Here is a 22,157-nt window from a genome sequence, read left to right on the forward strand (position 1 = left end):
TGATCTCTCTAGGACCTTTACCATGATGGGGTGTTGGATTTTGTCAAAGGCTTTTTCAGCATCTAATGAGATGATCATGTGTTTTTTTCTTTCAGTTTGTTTATATGGTGGTTTACATTGACACATTTGCTAGTTTTTGTAAACACTGGTCACTCTTGAACCCCTGAAGAAAGATTTGGTTTCTCTCTGAGTCTCACCTGAGGAAGACTGCCACTCCCATGGGCTGAGACATTGGAGTCCTTAACATGGCTGCGCCCCTGCCAACAATATATATTCACTCAGGACTTAACTCACTCAGGGCCTCGTCTGTTCCCTGCAGGGTATGATACTCAACTGTCTTGAGCCTTAGTTTGCTCATGCAAACAATGGAATTAGTAAGACATTATATCATTGGGTTCTTGCAAAGTGAGAAGATGTTTGTAAAACTGCCTAGCACTGATCAAATGCTCAGTGAAGGGTTGCTGTCAATGGTGAACACTAGAATGTGAGACTGAGAACCTAAGGAGATGGAGTTGGGTATCTACTAAAAGAGCTTCATGGAATCAGGAATAGGAAGCAGAAAAGCCCGAGAGGCTTAGCATCAAACAAGTCTCAGCTAAGAAATCCAGAATAGAAGGGCCAGAGACACTGACAAATGGGGATGAGCAAAGGGAGTCATGCCAGCAACACAGAGGGTATCCCCAGAGTTAGATGAGACAGAGAGTGAACACGGAGGGAGGCAGTAGAAGACAACATAGCAAGATCAGAGAGGAGGGGAGGAAGCCGAGGAGAGATGGGGAAGAAAGAAATGCTGAGGAACATCACGTTCTCAAGGACAGATTGAATGAAAGCACCGCTCCTAACAGCCAGGTGATAAAAATGTATTGATTCTAAAGCACGGTGACAGGGAACATGTGTCTCTGCCACCATGGTGGTTACTCAGGGCTCCAAATTTGAGAGAACATGCAGCCCCTGTTTGGAGGATGTTATCTCCCCTGCTGTGTGCAAATCTGACTTTGGCAGGCGCAACTCCTCCTCACTGTGTTCTCCTTAGCATCACACAGTACTCATTAGGACTGAAATCCTCTGAGCCTTATCAAATTCCATTATGTGGCACAGCAAATCTTAACTTGTAGGTGGTAGTGTTTCTTGTTTTATCAATGTCGTCTGAAAATTAGCTATAAAAACATTCATCTTTTTTGCTCTTAAACTGTTTTCCTGTATTATTAAACATTATCATATTTTGTTGGATGTTTAGCAATTAAACAATCTTTCTTATATGTCAGAAACAGTTAAAATACTTGTGGATTTTCAGTTCAGCTCCTGCAAATTTGTACAGTATCTGACAAGTCTGCTCTCTTTATCACATCTGAAATTACCAACCATCTCTTTCTGATCTTTCAAAAGAGCAAGTAAATAACAACAGTGATAGCTTTTAACATCAAAAATATGCCTGTAAGTCATTGAATTACATTCTTTTGCCTGAAAACAAATACTTTTCAGTAAAAGCAAAGTTTGTCACAATTATATGCAACGGATAGAGCCGGGGAAATGTCTGATTACACCATTAGAATAATGTCAATTCCAAGGATTCACTTGACTATTCTGCTTCTGTGTCTTTGGGCACCCTCAAGAAGTCTCCCTTCTTCATCTCTTTCTTGAGTAAAATTTGAAAATGGTGCTTAAGCAATTACATTGCAACCTAACAGCAACAGAACATGGTCATCTGCACAAATTGTATTAGCCAATGACACAATTTCAGTTTCTAAGTCAACAAGTATGGAAAACTTAAATTGTACTTTTTTTTTCAAATTACTATTAAGTTAGCACACAAAGCAATGAGTCTCATGATGGCATTTGCACATGTGTCACAGCACTTGGTTTTTATTCATGCACTTCTCCTAGTCCCCCTCTCTCTCGCCTGTTCCCCTCCTATACAAAATAATTCTTCCTATGATATCTCTCTCTCTCTCTCTCTCTCTCTCTCTCTCTCTCTCTCTCTCTCTCTCTCTCTGTCACACACACACACACACACACACACACACACACACACACACACACACATTTAAATCTAGATTCTACATATAAGCAAAAACATCCAGTGTTTGTCCTTCTGAGTCTGGCCCATTTTGCTTAACATAATGATTTCCAGACACATTCATTTTCCTGCAGATGTCATTGTTTCAATTTTTCCTCATGGAATAATATAATTTTATTTTGTGTATGTTCCATGCTTTCTTTATCCATTCATTTATGTTGCAGTTAAAAATGAATGGATAAATATCTCTCTTGAGAGTTGATTTAGTGTACTGTAGCATATGTTTGAGTAGTATACCTGGATCGTGTGTTAATTCTGCTTTTAGTTTTCTAAGGAACTTCAAAACTCTTAATCCTGAGAAACACACTCAGCAAAGTAACAAATATAAAATCAACACTTAAAAAAAACTTACTCTCCTGTCTATACATCAATAATGGACTTACTGCCAAGAAAAGGAACCAAAAAAAAAAAGCACATTCAAAAAAGAATAAAAAAGAAAATACGTATGAATAAATATAAGCAAGGAGGTGAAAGACCTGAATAATTAAAGCCTTAACATAGCAAACAAAGAAATTAAAGAAGACTCTAGGAGGAAGGCTTCACATGCCTGTGATTGGCAGAATTTAACAAAAATGGCTATATTGCTGAAAGCAATCTACACATGTAACGCAATCCCCATCACAATTTCAATGACTTTTTTTTTTTTTTACTGAACTAGATAAAACAATCACAAAATTTATATGGAAACTCAAAAGACCTCAAATAGTCAAAGAGCAGGACCATATAACTGTATTTCTAGTTATACTACAGAGCCAATGGTAACAAAACTATATGCTATGGACACAAAAGTAGATATGAAGATTAATGGGATAGAATATGGGATCCGGAAATAACCCACAAAACCCTGTCCACTTAATTTCTGTGTCAGAAGAATTCAGTAGAAAAGAAATACAGCATCTTCAACAAATGGTGCTTTAAGAACTACAAACCCACCTGTTGGAGAATGAAACTAAATCCATAACTCTCATCCTGTGCAAAAGTGAATTCAAAGTGGATCAAAGACTATGATGAGAGACCAGGAACTTTGAAACTGCAACAGAACAACATAATTAAAACACTTCAAGATATGTCCACAGACAAGGACTTTCTTATATCTTTAGTTTTATTATAATCATGATTGATGTAATTTATAAAATTCTATCAAATATTCAAAGTATTAATTTATCTTAGGAATGGCTAGCTTGGTAGGACATACAATAAATTCTTTGAAAACTATATGTGACATCTATTTGTCCATCTATATGATTTTATTTTAATTTAATTTGTGTATATGGGTGTGCATGTTAGTGTGTGTGTGTGTGTGTGTGTGTGTGTGTGTGTGTGTGTGTGTGCCACATGTGTTCAGGAGCCCAAGGAAACAAGAAGAGGATGCTAGACCTCTTGCAACTGGCGTTAGGCAGTGTGAGCTGCCAGACTTCCAGTAGTGGGTATCAAATGGCACCTACTGACTTAATGCAATGTTTGCACATATGACATAATCTGTGGACTTCCAGTATTTATTTGAGGTGCAAAAAAAAATCCCAATTTGAAATAACTATTTTTAAGTTCACCCTTTTCACATCCACCAAGCCACACTTCAGAAGATCATTAGTCCCTTGCAGAGCAGAAGCAAATGCAGGAGCCATATGAGCTCACACAGCAGCAGACAGAAGGCCTACGAAAACCTGGAATGGCAAAGAAACAGGGGGACCAATAAGGATGGATGAGTCCAGGGAACAGGGCACACCTCATGTCCAGGCTGGTGGGTAACAGCAGTGTGGTGATACTGTGTTCCCCAAAATATTGTGCACCCCAATAAACTTATCTGAGGTCAGAGAACAGAACAGCCACTGGATATAGGCCAGAAAATGGTGGCACATACATCTTTAATCCTAGCATTCCGAAGGCAGAGATTCGTCTGGATCTCTGTGGGTTCAAAGCCACACTGGAAACAGCCAGGCATGGTGACACATGCCTTTAATCCCAGGAAGTGATGGCAGGAAGCAGAAAGGTATATAAGGTGTGAGGAACAGGAACTAAAGTCTGTTTAAGCTTTTAGGCTTTTGAGCAGCAGTTCAGCTGAGATCCATTTGGATGAGGACACAGAGGCTTCCAGTTTGAGGAAATGAGATCAGCTGAGGAATTGGCAAGGTAAGGCTGTGGCTGGTTCTGTTTCTCTGATCTTTCAGCATTCACCCAAATACCTGGCTCTAGATTTGTTTTTCATTAATAAGACCTTTTAAGATTCATGCTACACAGTAGGGCCTAGAGAGGCTTTAACAGAACTGTGAGTTGGAAACCATGTTCTATGCATTGGACCTTCAAATACAGTACAGTTACAGTTGTTACTAGATATTGATAGAAAACTGCACATTAAATAAAGAAGAACAGAGAAAGTAATTATTATATTTGCATAAATACTGACCTTCAGGCTCTTTAAAGTCAGACATAAATCACTCTAAGTCATGCACATCTTAAAGATGATTTTTAAAAGCTAACTTTGCTAATAAACCTCTAGCATATCTCAGAAGGTCACTTGCTGATCCTGGATACTGGGTTTATTTGTGTTCTGAAATGATGTTCTACTTTTCACCTGCATAATAATACTAGTAAGATTTCTTGTATTCCTGATTAAAAATAACTGATGTAGCTAGATCAGGGCAAAATGAACCCTTTCTATAATGAATGCAGCTCTGATTTGCCCCAAGACACCGATAACACGATAATAATGGGACCAGATTTCTAATGACGGTGAAACATTTTCTTTGGAGCAGGGTAAGAATATTGGATTTCAAACTTTTTATTTGACTTTTATAACAATGGAATAATCTTTTAACTGCTTTAGCAATTTTCAGAATGTATAAATAGAAGTATGAATTGCCTAAGAATGCCAGAATCCTTTTCTTATATGAAATCATAAATATAAAATGAAATTGCTTTGAAATCACAGAATCGTAAGTACAAATATGATCATTAAGTTCAAGATAGATTTTCCTCTCTTGAAAATCTTGTCCCAAGAGCTTTCAAGGAAGGAAAAAAGTTTTTATGTATACTAATGCCAAGTCCTTGAGTTAATTCATTCATTGATTGCCTCATTCATTCACTGTACATACCCACTGCTGCATCAGATCATATTTAGACAAAAACAAAAATGGTCATTAATGGGTGGTCTACATATCCAACTTGTTTGTACTGTCGTGAATGAGGCAGTGCAGAGACGTCAAATGCTTTCAGCATGGAAGCTAGCAGAGGACAGCAGAGCAGATGTGTGCCAAGAAGTGCAGGCATTTGGAGACCATGCAGTCCTGTCAATCATGGTGTCACAAGGCTCAAGGAGGGCAAAGCCATAATTCTGAGTTCCCTTCTGTCTGGATAGTTTCCAAAAATGTGTGCACAGACTTCTTCAGTAGCATGTACCTCACTGGGGTTCGATGAGAGTTGAAGTTTACATTCCAAGAGCAGAATGGGCCCAAGTCACAATCATCATAGGAGTTCTCAGCCTTAAAAGGAAATGTTTTTTCTCCATAATAAAAAGTACTTTGATTTATTCCATACTCTATTATTTTATCTTTAGTGAGCCGACAGTTTAAATTGCATGCTTATAAAGCTTCTGAAAGAATCCTTTCAGAAATCCATCATTCTTTTTCTCTCTTTAGCGTGACTAGATCTTCCCTCAATTTTTTTCCCCAGACACAGTAGGCACTCCTAGACAATCATTAAGACATTTACTTAAAAAAACTGAAAACAATTTCTGGCCACTATATAAGTATGAGTTATCCAAGAATACATGAATGTTTTTCTTGCTCAAAATTGAGAAAATAAAAGATAGTTTTTTAAGTTGCAAAATTTCAAGTTTTAAATTTCCTTTATTGTGACATTATAATTTTGTCTCCCTTTTTCAATTTCTCTCTTCCCTCCCTCCTTCTTTCCTCTCCTCTCCTTTCCCGAACAATTAGACCTTAAACCATCAGACAGAGCATATTCACACAGACATTCATGCCAGCCTTGCCAACTGCAGTGGTCTAGATCAGAGCACTAAACTCTGAGAGTCTGGAGGATGTGTTCTGAGGACAGCCTAGCACGGTAGCAGGCTGAGGTTGGAGAGTGTTGTGGGGTGATGGGAGAGCATGGCTCAGTACAGGACAAAATAAACATTAAAATAAACAATAATGGCAGTTGACAAACTATGACCCACTTAATAATATAGGAAAACACGGTCAATTCAGATATATACTAACACATGAGTAAAGTCAAAAGCTTGTTGAGGAATGAGATAATAACAGTTTCAAAGTACTAGCCCACAAAATACTTGTTGATTACAAAAAGGAAAACGAATTTTACAGTGACAGAATATTGATAGATAACTGCTAGAGTCATGCATATGTTTATATATTTATTATTCTTCAGAGCTCAAGTTAACACCTTAGATGCCGTTACTTTAATACAACTTAGTTTTTAAACATATAAACTAATGTGTGAGTAGTTACATAAATTCACACAAGCTATTTGAGTGAAAGGCACATGCTGTTTATGAAAACATATTTGAACTATACACTTTCCTGATCTATTTCTGGTTAGAAGCCTTCTGAAGCAGTGTGGCTGTCCACAGAATGCAGGGTTCCAAGCAGCCATGCTCACCAACCTCTGTACTTTACTCCTCCTAAATTTGAGTGTTTTAAGAAATCTGGTGAGGACACTGTGTAGAGATGTTCAAAGCTGACAAAAACCCAACAAGGCCAGGACCAAGGTTTTAACTGTAGGGCTATGGAATGCTTCATTTAAGGGGTGGTGGGAATTGTAGATCGATCGCATCTGAATCCTATATCAGTTTAACAAACTGAAACAAAAATGTTCAGTTTCTCCCCCCTGCAAACTCCCAATCACTTTGTTTATTTACTGCCGTAAACCAACAGTTACAGAGTCCCCAAAGCAAGGGATCCTTCCCCTCTCTTCTCCCATCCCAACAACCAGGTCATCTTCATTCATGTCAATGATGGGAGAAGGAAAAGTTAGGAGAAACATTAATCATATTCAGTATAATATCTGATTTACTACATGACTCAATTTAACTTGAATTAGGCTGAGAAAGTAATGAATTATTAGGACTGTATTTGATATTTATGCATTTATTTACTTTAAAACAAACTCTTTTAGACTATTTTTATTATTTTCGATATTAAACTGTTATGATAATTTTTCTTGGGTAGATATGACCGTAGTAATATCCATCTGCAATCCTGACAATAAGGAGATGAAACCACAAAGTTTCCAAGTTTGAGACTAGCCTGAATTACATAGAAAGATTCGTTCTTACCAACAGCATCAAGAACAACAGTTTTTCCTTAAATACACTAATTAATGTGCAGGATAATTTTATTTTACTAATCAGTGAAAAAATTACTTTCCCCAATTGACCTACAATGTAAAACAAAGGAAATCCTGTAAGATTATAGTATTTAATTTTCCTCTAAAAATCTACTTAAATCATCATTTCTCTTCAGAAGCTCAATATTTTTATTTCATTGTGTAAAAATATAGCAGATTATTTTCCTCTCAAAAGAGTTGCCACAACTTCATATTGTAGAAACACGCCTGGTTCAGATTGTCCTCACAGCCCCGAAATTACATTACGAAGCCATGCAGCTTTCCAGAAGGATGGGTTGAGAGCTTACAGACCACGAGCTACATCTGACCTGAGAAGCGAAACTAATGAGGTTGAAGAGGACATGAAACAGGGTAATCTACAACGGAGAGAGATGGCTAAGTTCCAACAGAACCATTTGGATTACGATTCTCACTCATGGAGACTTTGAGAATTGGGTCATCTTAAAAGTCCAAGCTAGTTTTCCCACTGGTTAATTATTACTCAGATATAATGAGGAGTAGAGACATTAGAGATGCATGTGATTCTGGTTTCTGCCAAGCAATTGCTGAATCTGTATACTAATAGTTTAGACTTAGGGTATGAGTGTGAGTTCAGGGCAGCTGCTCCAAAACTGGACTGCTGAGTTTAGTTCCGCCCCTTATTAATCCGAGGCAGCCTTCCTAGCTTCTCACCCTTACCTGTAAGACAGAGAGAATGAGTGCCTATGACTAAGCTTTATCTGAATAACTCCAGACAAGGCCTTTGGAAAGTGCCTTGAATGTAGTTCTGAGTAAATGCCGGCCGCAAAAGGAGTAAAATCACTCTGCAAGTAAGTGCCTAGGATTGTAACACTCACGGTACACTTTGCGTCCCTCGCGGGACCTCCTAGTTTGTGTGAAAGTACAAAGCAAGCCCTTTGCCTTTATGAAGACCTCATTCCTTCAATTGCTGCTGCAGGATCTTTGAAGAGGGATATGGGCAGGGGCTGGTAGCCTTCATTTGTCTCTCCAGATCACCCTCACCTCCTGTCTCTGTGCACTGCTACTCCAGGAAGTGGTATATACTCTGCCCAGCTCCCAGTCTCTCTTCTGGTCTTGTTGGAGGTGGTGTTGGTCCATGGAAGCACTGGACAATCGGGAGAAATGAAGGAGAAAAGGGTGAGAGTCTTTCTGAGCCACACTTTTCTTCTCAGATCAACGTTGGCCCGTGGACACGCACCTTATCTACCAAGAAGCCCCATCTAAGGCTGTGGTCCTTCCCTAGTTCTACAAACCGTCATCCTTTCCCCTTCTGGTTTAGCAGCATGAATTCCTGATGTTTCTCTTTCCTGAGCACCCATGCTTCATCATCCCTGATTACCGCCCTTGACATGTCACTGAAGATGACTCAGTAAGGTTTTCTATTGTGAGTTCTAATTCGATATCCTTTATTTAAATGATTTTCTAATGTGTTGATGATGTCTGTCTGGGTCTTTTGAAGTTCACTTGTTTCTAAATTTCGTATTTTGTATTATATTATGAGTATTTAGAAAACATAAAATAAATTAACCAGAAATTATCATAACAACCAGACTTCTTAAGAGCTGTTCCAATAAAAGAATTCTTTCTGTGTATTGTAAGAATTTTTTAAAATTCACAGTTACATAATTTATTAGCACTGCTCAAGAATAAGACTGAATACAAACTGAAGGTCAATTCTAAATCAGGACTTCAGAAATGCAGGAAACCCTTTAAATGAAAATATAACAAACTCTTTTTCCTTCCACAGAAGTAAATTTCTTCATGATTAATTCATCAATAATTGTTGGCTCCCTCACCAATGCCATAAAACACATATATCGCAAGTATTTTTATACTATAAAAATGATTCCAGTGGGCTCTAGCATATTCTGATACATAAATCAATAGTTTGAAAGATATCAAGGGCTAAAATTTTTGACTATAAGAAATATAAAAGTAGAATATTGAATATTTTCATTTATTCTGAAGAAAAGAAACTAAATGATTACTATGACAGAAAAAGTAGGCAAATACACTGATGTGAGGACTCTGTATGATGGTCAAGATGTTCATAATCCTCATATGAATGTCACACAGCAACTAAACAGCTTCTCTTCCTTTGTTGTAGGATTTCTAACTACTTACATTGTTGTAAATCTTTAACAAAATCTCAGAAGAGAGAGAAGGGATATAGTACCACAGTCAAGACTGTGGACTACCTTAGCTGAGCTCCTACCCACTCAACATTCTATCTACAGAAGATAGGAAGAAAAAGAAGCCTTTCACATAGTACCTAGAAGGCCAGAAGAAACTTCACTATATGAAGAAGACAGACTTATTTATGAATTCACATTATATTACCAAAATATGGGAAAAGGAGAGGGGATGGGAGGAAGAAGGGAGGGAGAGAAAGAGGGGGGAAGGAGGGAGGGAGAGAATCTGAACAGAACTTCTTTATTATGAACATCATGAGTGGAGGTACAACAGCAAAGAAGAGAAAGAGAACAAGAAAGGGATGTATCTTTCAAAAGGAAAATAAAACACTAAGTAAGATACAGTTCAGTGGTACAGGGCTCCTGATACTGAAATGGACAAGGACCTGATTTCAGTCTCTCGCACTTCAAATTACACTCACACACAAAGTAGTCAGTTTTCCCTAATTAAAACATAAAAGGATGATAAAGAAGAAAGCAGCAAAACCAAAGAGAAAGTTCACAGTTGGCACCTTGGCACCTCGAAGGATACCTTAATAAGAACCTGAATTCAAGAGCTCAATGGTTATATCACATATGTGGTGTGTGTGTGTGTGTATGTGTGTGTGTGTGTGTGTGTGTGTGTGTGTGTGTGTGTGTGGTGTGGTGTGTATAAATAGAGGAGGGGTGGTGAGATGGCTAATTGGACAGGTGTGCTTGCAGCCATGATTAACAATCCCAGTTTGATCCCTGGGACTCACATAGTAGAAGAGAACATTCTGCTGCAAGTTGTCTCTGATTTCTACATGAGCCCTCCGGCATGCATGTGAAAACCAACCCCTGCCCAAATAACAAATAATAAATAAATGCATAAAACAAATAGATGAAACAAGAGTAGTTGTAGATTTAAGAAAACAGAAGAAGGCTTTAAAAGTATTCACAGAAGTCAATTTAAAAGGAGACAGACAGTATAAAACTAAAAGTTCACCCATATGGACTGTGCTCACCTGAGGGAGAGAATGAGGCTGTTACTTGGTCAAGTACCAGGCAGCTTTTAAATGCTGTGCCATTTTTTATTTTCTAATTTATTTAATCATTTATGAGTAAACATTTTTATTTTATAAGAGAAATATTTATTTTCCTAAAGTAATTCAGTGGTATCTGAAGTAGACAGTGACCACATCATTCATAGCTCTCCTGCTTTTCTGTGGCCTTCAGCCTCCTAGCATCCAGTATGCATGTCTTTGCCCAAGGATGTCACTTCTGACTGTGGAAGAGTGTCACATCTACTAGGCCAGTGGTTCTCAACCTGTGGGTCACAGTCCCTTTGGAGGTTGAGTGACCCTTTCACAGGAGTTACCTAAGACCATCAGAAAACACACATATTTACATTACAATTCATCATAGTAGTAAAATTACAGTTATGAAATAGCCACAACATAATTTTATGGGTGGGGGGCAATACAACATGAAGAACTGTATTAAAGGATCACAGTGTTAGAAAGGTTGAGACCCAAGCTCTAAGTACTAGCAGTGGTCCAGAAGTTGAGAGATTAATGAGATTAATGCTCACTTTCAGCATCCTAAATCCAGGCATCTTTATGTTCCAGTGGAATCATTCTGTTAGTTTTTCCAACTATTTACCAGAGTTAATTCATGAGACTAGTGTTTAGCACCACCAAAGTGGGCTACCACCTCACTCTTCTTAGCTGCCTGCCCTTCCCGGGCCTCTCATCCTTCCATCTACAGAGTCTCCTGCTCATCTCAAACAAGAGCTACATTCAAATTAGAACGTACTTTTGAACACAAATGGACACATATACCATTTACACGTAATACCAATGTGAAAATGAATACAGTAATGTCTAAAGTATACTAAAGTGATTCTTAATGGTTAATATAATTACCATAGTCTTTCTTTTTACTTGAAGTTTTCAAAATATATAAAATACATAAAAGGTGCCAGCCCATTATGCCCCTTCAAATCATTTCCTTTACACAGTATCAATTTTGCATGATAAATTTGAGGGTCAGCCTATCTATCATTGTACATAGTTTTATATTTCTTTCTTCATTTTTCTTCTTCCCTGTTGTTGTTGTCCTCTTGGAATTGTACTGACATGTCATTGCACTATCATACTACTTCTGTGCTACTGCATTATATAGATATATATGTATATATGTATGTATGTATATATGTATGTATGTATGTATACACATTAACAAAGTCCATTTTTCAGTACCAAATGCTTCCAATCTAATTTAATAATTTTATAATTCACATCTAGATTCTTTCCATTTATATAGGATTCTTTCAAAGTCAACAAACTGGCTCCAACTCTCAGGACTAGAAGACAGTTGTCCTGAAAACTAGCCAAATTATTTTCAGAATAATTCCTCAATGTGTTCATACAAGCATATTTTGTTGTCTAGGGGTTGTAAGGATGAGAGCAAACTGGCAGGGGACAAGAACAGTGTTGTCAGAAATCATGCAGTAGAGAAGTTAAGAAAGCAAGATCAGGATGGCTTACTCAGGACCGACATGATTCACTTATTTCTAATGAAGGAAATGGGTGGGTCTGATGGGCAGACAGAGAACTCTTGTGCAATAGCAGCAAGCCTGGACAGAGCTTTTGCGAAGCACCCACCATGTCTGGCCAGTTTCTCTCCCAGGATAAGTTTAGTCACAGTTCTTGACATAATTCTTCTTCCTCTTTTGTTCTGGGCAACCAAGTTCCTGCACTTGAGAACAAAACTGCACCCCTAAATCATGCACACAGTTTTAATTAAGGTATTTCTTCCACAGTCTTGAAGTCATTTCATTGCTAGACTCTTTAGAAGTAATTGCTTGGAAATTTAGGGTGGAACAACAAAGCTCATTAGCATTTTTGAAGCACAACGGAAGCTAAAAGTGGTCCTCAGTCAATGAACTAGGATTTGGAAAGTATGCTTTCCTCTTTTACTTAGAAGACAAATATTTAGAAATAAATATGAAGTCACTCTTTATAATATGGTAGTTAGAGTCAAACAAATCCACATGAGCTCATAGATAGAATGATACAACATGACATCCATGTAAGTGGATTTTTATATTTTGTCTGTCATAAGTAGATTTTTATATTTTGTCTGTCACAAACTTCTAAGCTAAACGCTGAAATCAATTAGATCATATCATGAATACTCCGAGATTGTTGGAATGTACTGTATACATCAGGGAGAGCTAGTCATCATGGTCAACTTAGAAACGAGTAAATTACTATACTTGTATATAAGTAGCTGAAATTCCCTGGTGAGAAATATAGTTGTTATAAAGACATCAAAAAAAGAAAGCATTTTTCTTAGTGACACCAAGAGTCATGGAGATAAAGCACAGAGGAGTCTCAAGGCTTTCCTGTAATGCATGTTACACCTTTATTCAAATCTCTGAAATGTACAAAACTCAAGCCTCGTATAAAAAATGAACTGAGAGCCAATGAATCTTTACAGTTATGTAGGGTCACAGAATGTTGGTAAGGCACATAGAAGTTTAAATTGCTCTAAAAATATAATCTTCCAGAAAGGGTTTGTATAAATACATGCAGCTGTGTTTGATATCAATAGCTAGACACATATTATAATCTTTTTCCTTTATGAATTTTATGATATGCAGATTTAATAAAAATTAAATAAAATTTTAGTTCTAATTACATGATTAGCTTTGGTTATAAACTCAGACATCATGCTGGAAGGGCCACACCATCTGACTGCATGCAGTGTTCCTCCTGTTGTTCTCAAGTCTGTTTACATGCTTTGTTGTATAATTTCAGTTTTCATTTAACTGTGTGGTAAGTACTAGCAAAAATTCAAAAATACTTTCTCAGGGTATAATAATAGATAGGATCCCTTTGAGGTCTTCGCAGTGCTGGTTGTGATGCATAGCTCAAGACAAGGTAAAGGATTGCAGGTCAGATCTCAGCTCTATCAAGGTAATATTCCTACCCTACAGTGGAATTTTCCTCTTTCCTTACTTTCACCTTGAGAAAGCTGGGTTTGGTTTTAATGAAGCAACTACAGACAGCTCTATTTATAGATAAACATCTAGTGCAAGTGCAGAAGTGAAGACTTCTAATTGGAGAGCAGAGGGAGGAGAGCTAATCAACGCACTCCACTGGAACCCAAGTTGAAGGAATCTAGGAGAGATACTCATATCTGACTGGGAGCTGCACTAGCTGAGGAGTGGTAGGTGGAGAAAGATTAAACTAAGAATTCCTCAGCTGAGGCTGCCTGTGATGTTTGCAGCCCAGATAAGATGGGGAATAATATGTCATTAAATAGAAATGCAACAAAAGTAATGAATATTTGTTGGGATGTTATGAGTAGGAAAGATTCAATGGTCTACTGGATTTAATATGTCTATCTCCTTCCAACTCTGTGTTCAGTGAAGTTAAGTTGGTGGCTTAAAATAGACCACAACGAGAAAATGTATGCCATCAAAATTGTGAATACATTCATGTGGAGGTCAGAGGATAACTTCCAGAAGTCATTTATCTCTTTACACTGGTCATCAAGTTTGTGTAGTAAGTGCTTTTACCTGCTGAGCCATTGTACCAGTCATGACCTCATAACATTAGACAGAAGAATTACCATCATTATTATTAATTGTAATAATTAATTGATGATTATGAATACATAGTAATCACAAGTTAAACAGTTAAAACAGGACAGAGTGCATTGTGAGAAATGATACAGAAACCAGGTAGGTCCTTGAGAAATAATTACGTGTGAGACATGAGTTGAGAAGCATCCTGAAAGGAGGAAGAAGAGAAAGAGAGCAGAAGAAATGTTGGGATAGGTTAACTCATCAAAAATAAGTTCAGATGGGAGGGAAAAAATCAGTGCTGCCATTGTCCTCACCACTCTTACCACTACTGCATGCACTTAGCAGATACTGTATGCCATATACTGGGTGTTTGCAATGAAGTATCTCAAACTGCAAAAATCATAAGCAGACATTTATTAGGCACTGCATCAAGCTGAATCTCAAGGTATGTAAGTACCCTGTTTAAAACACATTGGCTGATAGTTGCATAGCTAAGACTCAGGCTAAGATACCTGTTACCCTAAACTTAATTCTCAGAAACCAACTTGAAGTTATTTACTAATCATTCTATTGAAACATACCATTCAAAGACCATTTTGCTTAACTTTTTAATTTTTGCCATTCCTAGGATCATAATAAATGATATGTGAGAAAAGTACAAGATGGAGATGCAGCTGTAATAGTTTTCAATTTTCGTCTTCAGTCAAAAACAAATTAAGAACAGAGACAAGACTTAAATTCAACAAGTTCTCCAAATTTTCCATGAGTAATCTTTATCCAGGGTTCACCTGCTGGCTTTCATTTGAATTCAAGATACATAGTAAGAGGACCGTGAATCGACTCACTACAAACTCTTGAATTGAGTAATCCTGAAGGACATGGCAAGTGTTTGAATTGTAAGCATTTGACTTTTGCTAACAATCAAATCACTGAACAAAAACAGTAATTATAAATTCAGCAATGCAGGATAAGATCTGGCAGCAAAATTCTTTCCCTTCAGGAATCAACTGTGTCAAACTTCCAAATTAGAGCGGACACTTTCAAACTGAAGTCTGTTTTCAATCTTGGCTATCAGGAGTGTTTCTATTTTTCACAAAGGCTAGCACATGTTCTAAAAGGTAGAATCTCACCTCTTCCAGTCTCGATTCACAAAGTTGGACAAATACACAGAACTCTGTCTGATGATCTGGGTTCTGTTCTGTCACTTACATAGCATTGCTGCAACTTTTCCTTATCTGCCAGTCACACTAAGATAAGCAGAGGTGCCTGTGAGACACACATCAGGCATCTTTGAATCTTCCTGCTTACCACAGTGAGAGGAACTCCACAATTTTTTGTAATATTTAAAACCATGAGTGCAGCAGTTTATAACAATAACTTATATCATGCATAAAATTCCAAGTAAGACTTGAGAGTCTTTGAAAATTTTAATAACTTCTTGCATCTTATCACATCACATTGGAAATAAGCTGAATGCAGATGTAAAGAGAAACAAAAAAAACTTATAAACACATGGAAATGTAGAAGAAACAGATAAAATTTTAGGAATCTGTGACCTAACAAAAATTGGACCAAGAGGATATGAAAAACATGAATAACAAATAAGGAGATTGATGCACCAATAAAAATTTATCCAACAAAGCAAAGGCCAGAAATAGACAGATATGCTGCTCAATTTTATAAAACCTTTAAACAAAAACTGACACTTAGGCTCCTCAAGCTATTCCATGATAAAGGTTGGAAAACAATATTTTTAAAGCTATTCTATGGAGCCAGAATTACCCTGATACACACACACACACACACACACACACACACACACACACACACACATGCACACACACGAGAGAGAGAGAGAGAGAGAGAGAGAGAGAGAGAGAGAGAGAGACAGAGAGACAGAGACAGAGAGACAGAGAGACACAGAGACAGAGAGACACAGAGAGACAGAGAGAGAGACAGAGAGACAGAGAGAGAGACAGAGAGACAGAGACAGAGACAAAGTGACAGAGAGATAGAACAATAGGACAGTATCCTTGATGGATATAGAAATGAAATCTACCACAAATATTTAGGAAGTGAATTCATCAGCATATTAAAAAAGATCACACACCATGATAAAGCTGTTTTCATTTCTTGAATGCAAGGATGAGTGAACATACACAGATCAACGTATATGGTACAGCACATAAGCAGAACTAAAAAAACAAAATTCACATTATCATTTTAATAGATCAGAAAGCCCTCTGACAAAATTCAATGCCTCTTCATGACAGAGGTCTTGAAGACACTAGAAGTAGAAAGAGCATGCCTCAACATGCTAATGGCTATGTACAACACATCCTTTGACAGCATTGTATTGTTTGTGGAAAACTGAAAGCATTTTAGTCAGCAAGAAGTCACAGCTATCCACTCCTTACCACTCTTACTCAGTACAGTGCTTGATACTTTAGCTAAAGCAACAAAGCAAGAGAGATGTGACAGAAACTGGAAGGAAGAAGTCAAATTATTCCCAGTTGCAGGTAGGATCTTGTAAGTCCATAAAGATTCTACTAAGACTTTCAGACTTGATAAAACTTCCGGTAAAATATAAGGATTCATAATCAACACAAATAAATCCATAACTTTTCTATATACTCAAAATGAACCTAGCGAGAAAGGAAAACAATCCAATTTTCTGTAGTCAAGGGCTCATTACTTTAGGAATAAACCTACTTAAAAAGGTAAAAGATAGCCGGGCGGTGGTGGCGCACGCCTTTAATCCCAGCACTCGGGAGGCAGAGCCAGGCGGATCTCTGTGAGTTCGAGGCCAGCCTGGGCTACCAAGTGAGTTCCAGGAAAGGCGCAAAGCTACACAGAGAAACCCTGTCTCAAAAAACCAAAAAAAAAAAAAAAAAAAAGGTAAAAGATACTTACAAGGAAAGCAGTCTAACACTGAAGAAAGAGACACTAGAAGATTGTAAGAACACTCATGTTTGTGGATTGGCAGGATTAACTTCATTAAAATGATTGTATTACCAAAAGTGATATATTAATGGAATTCTTCCTCAAACTAGAAAAAAAAATCCTAAAATTCACAAGGAAGCATGAAAGACTCTGAAGATCCAAATTTCTGAGTGAAAAGAGGCAATGATGATTTGGCTTTGCCATAATAGCAAAGTCAGCATGGTATCAGCACAAAAACAAAACCACAGACTGATGAACTAGATTAGAGGACTTGAAAGAAGAGAAAAACACGCATCTGATTTTCAACAATGGTGACAAAAATACTTATTGAGAAAAAAACAGCCTCTTTAACAAAATGTGCTAGAAAAACTGAATACCCAAAAACACACAATTGAAACTAGACCCTGATTTCACCCTGTAAAATAACCAACTCAAAATACATCAAAGACATTCAACTATGGCCTCATATTCTGCACCTCATAGGAGGAAACACAGGGAAGCAAAAACAATGGCTTTGTGAGCAAGACTCAATAGCTCAGGAAATAATAGGGAAAAATTGACAAATGTGATCACAGAAAACTCAAAAACTTCAGCCTAGCCAAGGAAACAATCAATGGTGTAAACAAACAGCCTACAGAATGGGAAAAAATCTTTGGCAGCTATTCACACAACAGGAAATTAATATCTAGACAACACAAAGAGCTAAAATTTTCAAACATCAAAAGAACAAGTAATCCAAACAATAAATAGACATATGAACTGAACAGAGAGTTGTCAAAAGAAGAAACACAAGTGACTAGTAATTTCATGAAAATGTGTTAACCACATGTAGTCATTGAGAAAGGCAAATCAAGACTACATCAAAAATTATCGCAATAAATCAGAATATCCACTGTCCAGAAAATTTGTGTATTTGTGTGTGTGTGTGTGTGTGTGTGTGTGTGTGTGTGTGTGTGAGAGAGAGAGAGAGAGAGAGAGAGAGAGAGAGAGAGAGAGAGAGAGAGAGAGAGAGAGAGTTGGTGAGAGTGGAAACTAGTTCTTAAACTATGGAAAAACATATAGGATATCTTCAAACAATTAAAAATAAAATTACCACATGGTTCCTCCCCAAAAGAACCAGAATCAACCAATTATAAAGTTATAAAGATTCATCCATTTGCCTGCAAATTTCATAATGTCATTGTTTTTTACAGCTGAGTAATACTCTATTGTGTAAAGGAACCACATTTTCTTCATCCATTCTTTGAGGGGCATCTAGGTTGTTTCCAGGTTCTGACTATTACAAATAATGCTGCTATGAACGTAATTGAGCAAGTGTCCTTGTGGTATGATTGAGCAACCCTTGGGTATATGCCCAAGAGTGGTATCATTGGTCTTGAGGTAGATTAATTCCCAATTTTCTGAGAAGTCGCCATACTGATTTCCAAAGTGGCTGTACAAGTTTGCACTCCCACCAAAAGTGGAGCAGTGTTTCCCTTGCTCCACATCCTCCTGAGTGAGGTAACCCAGACTCAGAAAGACAAACATGATATATACTCACTCATAAGTGAATACTAGATGTAAAGCAAAGGATAACCAAACGACAACCCACAGCTCCAGAGAAGCTAGAGCCTTCATCCTGTGACTGATGGAAGCAGATGCAGAGATCCACAGCCAAGTACTAGGCTGAGCTCTGAGAGTCCAGTTGAAGAGAGGGAAGAGGGATCACACAAGCAAGGGGGTGGTGAAGATCATGATGGGGAAGTCTACAGAGACAACAAAATCAAGCCCATAGTAACTCATGAACCTTAAACTGACAACTGTGGAACCGGCATGGGACCGGACTAGGCTCCCTGCATATGGGAGACAGTTGTGTAGCTTGGTCTGTTTAGAGGACTTCTGACTGTAGGATCAGGATCTAACCCTGATTCATGAGCTGGCTTTCTGGAACCTATTACCTATGATGGGACCCCTTGTTCAGCGTTGATTTATGGGGAAGGGGCTTGGTCCTGCCTCAGCTGAATGTACCAGGCTTTGCTGACTCCTCATGGAAGTCCTTATCCTTTTGAAGGAGGGAATATGGGTGAGAGAAGGCTGGGGGTGAGTGGGAGGAAGGATGAGAGGGGGATCTGTGGTTTGTATGTAAAATTAATTTAAAAATTCCTTAAATAAAAGTTATGAAGATATAAAGATATCTGTATACCTATTTTTATCACCTTTTTTTTTTTTACAATAGCCACATTATGAAATCATTGTGTGAATGGTTACATAAAATGTATGAATGCACGTAAGAGTATTATTTGGCTATAAAGAACAAACTCATGCCATTTTCATAGATGTGGATAGGACTGGAGGTCATCGTGTTAATTGAAATAATGGAGACATTGATAAACATCATATGCTTCCTTTCCTAAATAGAGTTTGGGGTGATAAAGTTGACGTGGAAGTAGAAACCATACTTAGGAAAGAGGAAAGTGGTGGGAAGGGTTTAAGTACCTCAGGATAATTGTAGTGAATAGGATTAAAGTAATACATATGGCTGAATGAAAATGTCACAGTAAAATCTAGTACTCCTTATAAATATATGCTAAAACTGTTAACTCACTCTGAGTAAAAGCAATGTACTATGAACTGCTAATAATTGTTTCTATACATTCCCAAAGGGCATTGCTTGCTATGATAAGCATGGCTAAATTACAAAACAAACTGCATGTGATGCTGTTGTTGAAAACTCAGTAGGAGCCTTCTTTGGAGATGACAAACCAACACATCTGTTTTGAAACTACACTATGTCCTAAAGCTCTAAGAGAAAAATAATACTTTCAGTCTTTGTTTTTATTTTACTTTGTGTTTTTTTTTCAGGGTGAGAGGGGTTGAGCAGAGTTTCATTTAACCCAGGAAGGCTTTGAACTATCTATATAGAAGAGGATGGTCTTGAGTTTCTGATCCTCTTGCCTCCACCTCCTTCCCAACTTCTGGGATTGTAGGTGTTTTCCACCATGCCATTTTGTGCAGTGCTAGGTCTTCAACCCAGGGCTCCATGTGTGAGAGGTCTTCAACCCAGGGCTCCATGTGTGAGAGGACTTCAACCCAGGGCTCCATGTATGAGAGGTCTTCAACCCAGGGCTTCATGCATGAGAGGCAGGCCTTCAACCAACTGGGCTACATGCCCAGCCCTTACATTAATTTTTACCCCTGTGCCTGTGGCTTGAATTTTATATTAGACTGCACCCCTACTATTTGTACCTCACTCAGTTCCTCAGCTAAGATGACCCCTAAATCTCAATATTTCCCATTCTCACAAGCCACCAGTTGACCTTTTTTTGTGAAAACAGGAGAGGATTTAGAAATTTTCTTTCAGGCTCCATGGATATCTTATGATAACTATTTCATAAGAAACTTCAGTGTATTCAAACTGAACTCTATTCATCTAAGCAAGCCACACCCATCTCTGATTTCTGCATTTCTGACCAGAACCTCACCATTACCCTAGCTATTTACACCTCCTTTTTCTTTTCTCCTCATAATGTCAACTCATCTGGTTTCTTGCTAAAGGCTCTCAGCATCCTTTTTAGTTTTTCAATTCGCAGCTCATAACCAACTTCTCCATCTCTGCTGCTTGGCCAGTTCTATGATCCATTTCCTCAGCTATTGTTTCAAAGAGCAAGTACAATAATAACTCTTGCTAGATAAGGGATCATCAATGCTTCTCATTACTAACCAATTCAACAGTTTCCCCTCTGACATTCAAAGTAACCAATTTAATGCTTATGTCCTATGCAGCAATCAGGATGTTAAAGAAAAAAACTCAACACTCCACCCCAGCACAGGCCTGATCTTTGCTCCCTTGCTATCTTTATTTTCTCATAAAGAGTAATCCCTTTGTCTCAAACAGCTGAACAATGCTCTCAAATAAAACTTTCTGTGGGAATGGAAATATACCACCATTCTTTGTGACCATTATGAAGCTGGAAGCCACATGCAGCTATTGAACCATTGGCATATGGCCACTCCAATTAAGGAACTGACTTCTTAATTTTATTGACTTTGAATAACATGAATTTCCACCTGGATGTTGGTGACTACTGGGAAGTACAGGTTTATATCCTGTTTTTGTTAGAATTCTCTCCATTACAGAGTGACCAGGTCCAACTTTCATTACTTGCACTGATTTCCATGGTTTGGAAATTTCTTTCTTCACACTGATAGTAATTTCACATATTTTCAGGCCTTCTATTACTCAAGATGATATGGGAAAAACAATGATTGAAACACTAGGCTTTGGGTCCAAATTGTTATCCACTGAACTGCTCAACTTGGAGTAATTCTTCTAATTGTCCAGAGCATCCATTTAATAATACAATAGTTACCTCAGAAAGTTATGAGATTTAAGTAAGAAATTAAAAAAAGAGAAGTGATACATTTAGCTTTATCTTATTATAAAGGATTTGTGGGTACATCATGCACAGATTCAAATTATAAATTCACTATCTACTTAACATCCTCCCTTCACTTAGGATGATGGAGTCTCTGCCTTTGTTGAATCTATAGACTCATAGAAAGACGTTTTCTATCTTGGTTGTCCATGTGGAACTTTTGTCCCAAAGAAAGTAAATGGTGTTTCTTTAAAGGTATTTTTTTTTATTGTTTGGGCATTTCATACATGTATAACGTGTTCTGATGAAATCTATGCCCATTCTTCTCCTTCTAATTACTTCTGTATCTCTCCCTACATTTTCCCCTCTTAACTTCATGTGCTCTTATTTTAAATCCACTGAGTCTACCTAGTTCTGCTTATGTGTATGCATGGATGTAGTATGATCTATTAAAGCATCTGTAACCTCTAAATAGCTGCATCACTGATGAAAACTGAGTCTCCACTCCCCAGAAGACATAAGTTGACATTAGCTCCTCAGCTACAGGTGGGACTTCATAAGCTCCTATCCAACCCATGGTGGAAGTTTTGCTGGTTTGATCTTGTGCAAGTAGCAATGAAATATTCTACATACATTTCCAGGGGAGAAAAGTAGTCAGCAGCTCTACC

The sequence above is a fragment of the Peromyscus eremicus genome, chromosome 6, assembly GCF_949786415.1.
Source record: "Peromyscus eremicus chromosome 6, PerEre_H2_v1, whole genome shotgun sequence".
In the NCBI taxonomy this organism is placed as follows: domain Eukaryota; kingdom Metazoa; phylum Chordata; class Mammalia; order Rodentia; family Cricetidae; genus Peromyscus; species Peromyscus eremicus.